The sequence below is a fragment of the Etheostoma cragini genome, chromosome 2, assembly GCF_013103735.1.
Source record: "Etheostoma cragini isolate CJK2018 chromosome 2, CSU_Ecrag_1.0, whole genome shotgun sequence".
In the NCBI taxonomy this organism is placed as follows: Eukaryota; Metazoa; Chordata; class Actinopteri; order Perciformes; family Percidae; genus Etheostoma; species Etheostoma cragini.
The window spans coordinates 23,199,679-23,209,234 of record NC_048408.1 but is presented as its reverse complement, the minus strand read 5'-3'; the positions used below and the strand labels follow the sequence as shown (position 1 = coordinate 23,209,234).

At 41.3% G+C, this 9,556-nt stretch overlaps 1 protein-coding gene across 3 annotated transcripts in view; it reads left to right on the top strand.

The window, feature by feature from the left end:
- Positions 1-400: 400 nt before the first annotated feature.
- The window catches only part of mafgb (v-maf avian musculoaponeurotic fibrosarcoma oncogene homolog Gb), a 14,724-nt gene continuing 5,568 nt past the window's right edge, over positions 401-9,556 (top strand). Inside the window, exon 1 of one of the 3 annotated variants that reach the window (XM_034896640.1) lies at positions 401-676. The gene's annotated coding sequence lies outside the window, so the exon portion shown is untranslated. Of the gene's footprint in view, positions 677-713; positions 1,399-9,556 lie in introns of those variants that run through there. The other 2 variants (XM_034896653.1, XM_034896661.1) reach the window with 2 other exon arrangements.

Genomic DNA, 9,556 nt, shown 5'->3' with positions numbered 1-9,556 from the left:
ATGTTGGATTTTAAAGTTGCAAACCAGACAAAATTGCAAAATTAGGCCTACTAAGTCAGTTAATATATGAAACAGTGTCATATGTTGCATCGTAAATGCCATTATTTACAACTTTATGAAATCACAAGAAAAGTTAACAAAAAAGCCACATTGTCTTCGACTCTGGTGTCACATTTAATACATGTACATGCAAAATATATAACTCTCCCAAAGCTGATGGTAATCAATGAGAATGGCAGCATCAGATGTTTTCTTTTTTAATTCCATCAACCTGTTCCCTGCTATTGTTGGAGCCAATCAGTAGCCTACTTCAAATGTTAGCTCTAAGTGCTAAGTTTAGAAATATGCACAGGGGTGGGGCTGACTTGTCACCCGTCCACACTGACTGTTGTTATAACAGTCCATCACATCGTAGTAGTGTCTCATGTCTCTTTAAGTACGGATTGCGTAGATCCTTCATGAATGAAACCATGTGATCCAAACATCATTTGACGTCTGGCGCCTCCGACCATAGACTAAAACAAGCGAGGAAGGAGTGGATATATATGTAGACCTGCGAGAAGGCGTGAGTGAAGAAACATTTTTCCAACTGTCTCTCTCCACATCGGGTCGACCAACCATCGGCGAACCCAACCTTCGAAGGTGCGGTGGGCGAAAAGCGCCGGTTTGACTTGTGGTGAGTCAGCTTTGTCGAAATCAAAATTAAAATTCCTTTAAAAGTGCTGAATAAAGAGGTGTTGTTTTGCTGAGTGTGCACTGCCACCGCCGCTGCCATGCCGTTACCGCCGCGCTTGTGTTGCCGCTTGTTCCCGTTGTGCGACGCTGCCGCTGCGTTGTCCTGCTCAGCCGAACTCACAGCAACGCCGTTGCCGTTTAAAGGGCAGCAGCCTGGTAGTGCTGAATCATCACGATCCAGTCGTCATCCAGACCTGCACATACGGTTCCGAGAGACCAGGTCTGTTCGAGCGAACCGTCATGCCGACCGACCAACCGGGGATTTCATACTAACACAGACAAAGGGGGTGTAGGCTACGTTTCGTTGCGTACGGCTGTCAAGCTTAAAAAAGAAGCCATGTGTCGGAATTAGAAGACCGTGCGGGGAGTCTGAATGCAAGTCGGCTTTCGTAACCGTTGGTATGGCCGGGGATTCCCTTGTTCTATGGCTACTAAATGGCTAGCTAGATATTTAGAAAGGTGAACGTAAGGAGAGCTAGGGATAAACCTTACGATAGAGCAACAACTTAGGAGAGCGGAAACCTTCGAAAACAACACGTATAACCTCAACGTTAGCTTCTCCGACTGTCCTCTCGTCGGGGTGCTGAAGCGACAGCGGTGGACACAAACTGGAAGCTACCCGCTGTCGCTTCGCAAAACGGTTCTTGTGTTGCTTCTTTACAGGTAAGGTGCATTCATCTGTTCATTAAGTGTGTGTGCTGGCATTTTTTACTTGTTTTGCGAGTGGTTATATGGACTCTCAAGTTAACCTTTCCTCCACTCGCCGCTTGCTGACTTGGCAGTGTGACAGAAGTAAAATGTGTAATAAATAAAAAGCCGGTGACAACAATAAACAACTGAGATTGTCGCAGTTTATGTATAACTGTCAAACGGCCAGCGGCTAGCTAGAAATGGGCTATAGTCTTTAGTGAGAGGGCAGCAGACACTGGTTCAGCGATTGTTTTGACATTTGCTTTGTGTCAGACGCTGTTCTGTTCAGGCCTTGTGTTCATGTATCTATTCACATTGGGTGATACATTTTAACGTTTAATTGACTTGTGTTCAAACAGAGAGAAACAGTCTATTTCCTGGTGTGACCGGTTGTAGACCAGCTGGGCTCGCGGCAGAGATGCTGATTCATCACGTTGTTATTTCTCAACGTTTGCGCGAGCAGAGCGGAGGCATGAGGGAGCCATGGCAACATGGCACCGGCGGTAAGCGAGCGGACAAAGGTCTGGCGCGAGGGAAGGCAGAGCTGAGTTTGTATTGGGGGGTTTGGCTCTGAAATAGATAGGTCCGGTCATGTAGTGGATTTTGACGTATTTAGGGGATAAAGATAGATTATGTGGGCTGAGGAATCTGCGTTTAAAATGTCAGTGTTACATTTGTTAATTGTTTTCAGTGAGGTTTGGTTAATCAGTGGGCTCAAATACATATTCAGTCAAAGTGGATAAGAGAGCAAATGGGAAGAATGTGGACATAAGCATGATAACTATCATGCTGTAAATTATTATGTTTATTAACCTCTGTTTACTTTTGGGTTATGGCCTGAATAAAACATTTTTTTACAGTCACAAGCAGAGCAGTGATACAGCCCTTGATATTTTCAGTGACCGCACTCACCTTTTGTCTGAGAATCTATAAATCAGAATTTATCCTGGTGTGTAAGTATTAAATATAATAAAACTAATGAAATGGAGGGGTAGGAGGCATTCCCATGTCAGTTAATGTTGCACATTGACTGCTCATGAACCCACATATATATGGTGCTAAAAATAGAAATGAACTCTAATGCGTTGCAACAGAATATCCTTGATTGATTTCTTGTAGATGGGCCATTATCTGCTGCCTGGTAGCAACCTATGATTATTGCAACTCTTAAACACTGAAGAGTAATAGGGAAGCTCTGTGGGCTCAAGAAAAACAGAAACTTCACCCCCTAATGACTCCATATCAGCAGCTTTAGTTAGAGTCAGCACTCTTCAGAGTGTATCAAAAGTATGTAGTAAGCAAGTTGGCAAGTACTGTAATAGAGGGTCATAATGATGAAACAGTTGTATCAGTATTAGAGAGAAGAGCAACCCTCCTTACTGTCTGTCTCTCTCCCTCTCTCTCTCTCTCTCTCTCACACACACACACACACACACACAGACACAACCAAGGGGCTAAACTTTTTTATACTTGGTATCAGTATTTAATCAGTGCTTGAAGTGCATTTCTCTGTCAAGTACTTTCCACATCCTTCCCTGGTGTTCACGGTAATTGAACGCTGACCAATGCTTATGTGTGCAACTTTGCTGATGGTGGCGGAGCGGCAAGGCGCGTGGAGCAAGAGGGATGAAGGAAGAGGGAGGAAGAATGAGAGATGGGATTTGCGGAGAGATTGAGAACAAGGACCTTTTTGTCTTCAAGGCATTCCCCTGAAAATGCTGAGGCGAAGCAAATGCGCTCTCGCTTGACAGATGGCGTTTTCACTTGTTACTTACCACAGCTAGTTTCTTTGCCTTGCCATGTGTGTGTGTACGTGTGTGTGTTTGTGTGCGCATGTGAGAGAGCAGGAGATATAAAACACCTAGGCCCTTAAGATGCTAAGATCTCGTTGCTGTTGGGGCTGTATATGAGAGAGAGAGAGACACGGTAAGCACTAAGGTGTGTGTGTGTGTGTGTGTGTGTGTTTTCCTTGCAATATGTAGAAAGATGTAGCAATAGGAGATGATTTGACTAGCAGTTAGCCATTACAACATTTTGCGCTTGACAGTTGATTCCTTTCTACCCTTTAACAATGTCTGACCCAACGCTTTACTCTTCAGGAGGAAGTCCTAAGTAATTACTGCAACATCACCGTTTTACCACATCAGACAGAAGATTGTTTTTGTGTGTGACTGCTCACATACACTTGTTTGATTCACTGCATGTACAGGGGTCAAGTTGATATAACACTGAAAACCTCCTCTAGGTGTGTGAGGAAGGATTATGGTTGGGTATAGTTTGGATTTTTCTATTTCCAATGCCGAGCGGTACTTTCAAAACGATTCAAATTCCTAAACCACTCCTTGAAAAACAAAAAAAAAGACATCAAAGAAAGGCTCTTTTATAAGGTTTAATTGAAAATTACTTAAATTTAACAATATATTAACGTTGTGAAGTATTTAAATATATAACAAGTAAACCTAAGTCACCTTACAAACAGCTACAGTAATTTAACAATAAATAACAGTTACACAATTAACAGGTAACAACAAAATAAATATTTAAAATAATAAGAGTTGGTATGCCAACCAGAGCCAAGAGGGAAAATATGGCATTTTAAATGTTGCCTACATGTACGGTAGCTAGCTAATGGTAGAGAGAAAGGGTTGTATTTTTCTGTCTGCTTTGGAGGGACAGAGGAAAATATTTCAAGTGACACATTACGTGGAACCGTAATCAGGAACTAAAATGTACGTTCTTACCGGTTGCGTAGGAACATAGTGGAACTGGGTTTTGGTACCCAACCCTAGGAAGGCTAGGACAGGAGTTTATACTGGGAGGAAGAGTCCACTCATGTTGAGAACTGAAACAGTAAGTTGATGAATCAATTCATCAATTATTAATTAGAGAATTCATCTGCAACCATTGTTTAAGTCTCTTTTTTTCCCCAGCAAAATGCAAAAAAGGAAACGATGAAACAAACTAACACATTTGTCAGCTTGGGCTTTAGCAAATTCTGATGGACTTTTTTCATCATTACGTTGCATATTATATTCCCTATTGAGAAAATAACACTGATGAAAATACTTGTTAGTTTGCAGTAGTGTCTTTAAAACTTTAACTGTTTTGTGTTTTATAACTAATTAATCGTTTAGTCTATGAAAGGTTAGAAATTGTTAAAAAATGACTTCACCAAAAGGGATTTCTTCAAATGCCTTGACTTATCAATCAATGAATCGTTTCAGCTCTAGTTTTATTCAAAGTTTACAAGGGATAGGCACTCACAAACATGCAATAAAATATCACAGCCTTTCCACAATTGTTGCCCTTGTGAATCTAATAGAGTTCACCTTTTGTCTTACTGATTTCCAATTCAATCCGGTGATTTGCAGATATGCGAATAAGATTTATTTACAGCTCAAATAAAATGTACAAAGTCTTTGGTGATTAGACTCCATCACTATATGAATCTTTTGTATATATATATATATATATATATATATATATATATATATGTGTGTAGATATAGGGGTAGAGAACCATCCGACCCACCGATGGAATCTAGACACCGGTGGTGGCGATGAAGGCTCCGGACCGGTCAGCTGGAGTTGATGACTGGAGGTGGAGGGTTGCACTCTTTGCCTGCAACAACAGCTGATAGCAAAGAGAGAAACCCTTATTTAAAGCAGGGTTGTGGCTCTGCGATTGGCCCTTGGCATTTGTGTACAAATCTGATTGGTTTAGCAGGAAGGTGAACGCCTCCAACAGCTGATGCGAGTTAGGTAGAGCATTGATTAAGAGTGAGGTCTTCCTGAAAGGATTTACGCTGAGATACATTTCATGAGGAGAGAACTATTTGCAGATATGCGACAGTTATACACAGCATGATAAAATATACATTTATTGGGATAACAGATGAATTGATTTAGGAGTGCATCGTTTAACAGTTAGGTCTTCCTGAAAGGATTTATGCCGAGCTACATTAGAGATGAGTATCGTTGCTTTCTTTTATTAGCTTTCCTTGAATAAAAAGTCTAAAATTAGTAAAGTTGCAATATCACTCAGGAAATATGGTATACTCAACAGTTTTTGAAACTCGGTGATACGGACAAAGTGAAAGTTATTAAGTTTCAATACCCAACCTCAATTGTCAATGAGGTGTTCATTTGAATCTGTAATTTTTAAGGTGGTGGTTAATGATATTTTGGTCCTAATTTACAGCATTACATTGTTACTGGTCTTGCATCGCCAGACCTTCCTCCACAGTGCTGCGAAGGAGGGTCTGGCGAGTCCACACAGCATGCGATGGGAGAAAACATGCTCTGGTTTAATGGCATTTCTTTAAACCAATCACAACTGTCATGGGCGGCGCTAAGTTCAGGACACAATGACGGTGCCTCTGCGAAATAGCCTCAGGAAGGAACTTGTATTTGTGGAACAACTGCTTGTTCAAAAGTAGTTTTAGAACAGAAAACTCAGATTGGACAGATAGTCCAGCTAGCTGTCTGTATTTACCCTGCAGAGATCTGAGGACCAGTTAACCATAGTCCCTAACAATCGGCTCGAGTTTAGAATGCCAACACAAACACAAAGAAAGCGAAAGGTGTGGGACATTTCCGACAATTTCCGGCGGCACCTGAACAGACCCGGAAATGAAACGTTGTCGATACAGACTACATCGGTAATGTGTTTTGGGATTTGCATTAAATATGAAACTTCACAAAGGCATCCTTTATTGCAGGGCTATAGTACTGAATTGCATTAGATTGCACAGGTGTTCACAATATTGTGTCCACCTCGTGTGTGTGTGAGAGTTTCATGTTTGTGGAGAAAATTTCTAAGTACTGCATGTTTATGGTCTTGTTTACTACTGGGACCCATTTCAAAAAAGTCTTGTTATGTTTGCAAATTTCTGAGAGTGGGAGAGACATAAAAAGAGATAAGTAAAAGACGGAATGGGAGAGTGGGTGAGAGAGAGGCAGAGAGAAAAGGAAGCAGTGGGGCAGATCAATAGTTGAGTGTTTTTTCTCCACAGTAATGATGAAATATGGTGTAAGCAGATCTGGTGCATAATCATTGCTGTGCTCCACTGTTTCTCTTGCTTCCGTATGAGTGTGCTGCATGTCCTTGTGTTATTTTGTTGTGTGTGTGTGTGTGTGTGTGTGTGTGTGTGTGTGTGTGTGCAATGTACCCTCCCTCTACAAGTGTCTTGACTCCTAATTTACATTACCTCACTGAGAACTGAAAAAAGAAGATAAATCCCATTGCAAGTGAACTCAAAAGGATTTGGAAATGGAAAACATGTTTAAGTTCTGTAGCTGAAATAACTGATCCGACCTTCTGTCCTGAAATTTGTTCAAATGACCAATATTACAGAGCCGCTTTTATGTATCAAAAATCTCAACTCTGTGATCAGCAGTCTGAGTCAGCGTCTCATGTTTTCCCTCCAAGGACCTTTTGAGTTTATTTTGGAGGTTTTTGAGACGGCTCTAGTTTGAAGGAGACTACTTGTTATCACACATACACAAATAGAACCACATACACTCCATACCAGAAGTGATTTTCTTTATCATGCAGTGTTGAGCTATTGGGAATGTAGCCGTGGAGATGCAAGGCCCTGGTAACAGCAGTATTGGTACCAGCAGTTGTCTGCCAGTTACATCATCTCTATGCGCCAAATTGCTGCATTTTTTTAACCGCAGTGTGACGATCCCAGCATTGTGGTATGAATTTCTAAACCTTTTAAATAAAAAAAACGCATACACACAGTGTGGATCAAGGCCAAGAATAAAAGAGAGGGCACAAGGATACGCGAGTGCCTCAAATGGGGCACCAGCTCTTTGCTTTCACCTGTGGCATTACATTAGTTCCATTCAGCAACAGTTCCCTGTTCACATTAAAGCCTAGTTTGGACATTTACCATCAGAGCTGTTCTGACTAGTGCAGTTAAACTGTTAAAATGTTTAATTTTATCAATCAATCTAACTGGTTTATCAACCTATTCTTTCAGCTTTAAAGCTGACAAAAAATGCAGAAGTAAAAAATAACTTTCGTTATGACTTCTGTTGTCCTTTGTACTGGAAACCGTACAATATACTATTACGTAAGATTAAAGACAAAAATACATTTAGATGATCCACAAACACAAATGTCAGGAACTTTAAGTTATTAGCTTTCTTCTGCTTTTTTTGAGGCACGTCTGATTTGAATTCGTATTTAGAAGTACATATCACATTATAAATTTGTGATTTTGGTTTTGCATATGTGCTGCTAGAAGATGTCTTGTTCTACATGTTTGGCAATCAGAGAAACCAACTAAAGTAACTGTAAGAAGGAAAAGAGACATTGTTATAGAGTGTTCCTAAATACTAATGGTCCTGTGCGTGTGTATTGTTTGTGTGCCATAATGCCTGTCATACCATCTTAAATGAGTGGCAGCAAATGTGGAACCTTAAAATAGTCACCAGGAATGTCCCAGTGCAAAAGGCTGCTGCTCTCCATGACACCTCCATGAGCTACAAACATATCTCCTCTTGTTCCTTTCTGGACTGAACTATACACTTCTGATGATATTTCCTCATTCATGAGACTGATCATGACAAATGCATCCCCACAGAGTCACGCCATGCTTGCTTTGCTGCTGAACCAAAACGTTCTCTTTGTCTCGAGTCAGTACTGCTGACAGATGTACAGCTTCTGGGGCAAATAAATGCGACATTTTGTTAAGTAATAGACCGATTTTAATGGCAGGACGATAAATCGGGCCGATATTTGCATTTTTACGCGTATCAGCATCCGTCTATGCTGCTGTGTTCGCCGTGTGACAAAGGACATTTTGTGATGACCAGATTATATCTGTCATAAAATATGTCAGCTAGCAATGCATCATCACGGCTGTGTTGTAGACGCTGAAGAAAGCCTTTTACCCTTGCACAGTTAACCATATGCAATGGACCCGTTTATATGATGCACATTGCAAACATAATTTAGGTGATATGAATGTAAGATAATTGAAGAAGTGACACTGATCTGTGTTTTTGTTTGTTATTTTTTAAGAAATGGCGGAGCAAATTCGGAAAACAAATGCAGTGTGGGAGGGTTCACATTTTTGTGATGTAAATTGAGGAAGCAAAAGCAGTATCGGCTCCAAATATCGGCTCAAGAAATTTGGCAGCTCGTATCGGCTTCGGCACTAAATAATCCACATCGGTCGATCCATAATGTGGTAATGTCGTTTAATTTATCTCTGTCTTCCTCACAGCCCTCTGTTTTCACGCACACACATACATGTACACACAAAGAGAGAACCAACTTAACCCACGGTACATGCTTTCTCTCTTCTTATAAAAAAAGCACTTGTGAAAAAAAGAGAAGACCCAGAGCTCAATTGCCTGACAGTGCAGGTTTTTTTGCTTGTGTTGGGAAATTTGTCATCACACTCCAACTTACTACCTGGAATGGGAAAAACGTGTCGACGCCAGGACTTTTTCTCGCCTTTAATAACACACTTAGACAAACACTATCTAGTGCACACTTAACCAGCGCGCGTGCCCACACACACACACACACACACACACACACACACGCACACACGCACACGCACACGCACACACACACACATTTTGAACTCTCAGAAAAGTGTGAAAGTGATTGCTCTTCTCCTGCTATATATTATAATATGCATATGAGGGGCCAGGCTCTTGCATCCTTGCATTTATTTTCCTTGTGTTTTCTCCATCTCCTCTTCATCCCCTCTCTGTCTGTGTTATCATGCTTATTTCACGCTCTGCATACCTCCTAGTTAATAGCCTCCTGCTCCTTCTACACACGCATGGCTAAAACTGGGGTCTCTTTTCTCCCCCTATCTCTTCAGCTACTCACCCTCTCTCCATGGTCCTGTGTCTCTGCTGTGAGCCGGCCCCCTCTCTATAAGTTGCCATTATCGCTGATCTGATTCCTAATTCTCAATTAGCCTCCACACAGCGCTCATCGTTAATTATTTACCAACTCCCTCAACACCCTCGGCCCACATTAGATCAATGAGAACTGCTCCCTCTTTTATTTTATTTTATAACAAAGCCAATGTGGACTGCAGCCAGGAGCTCAGTAATGTGGCGCTCCAAGGTTTTAATTCACGGTCCCAACATTTTGT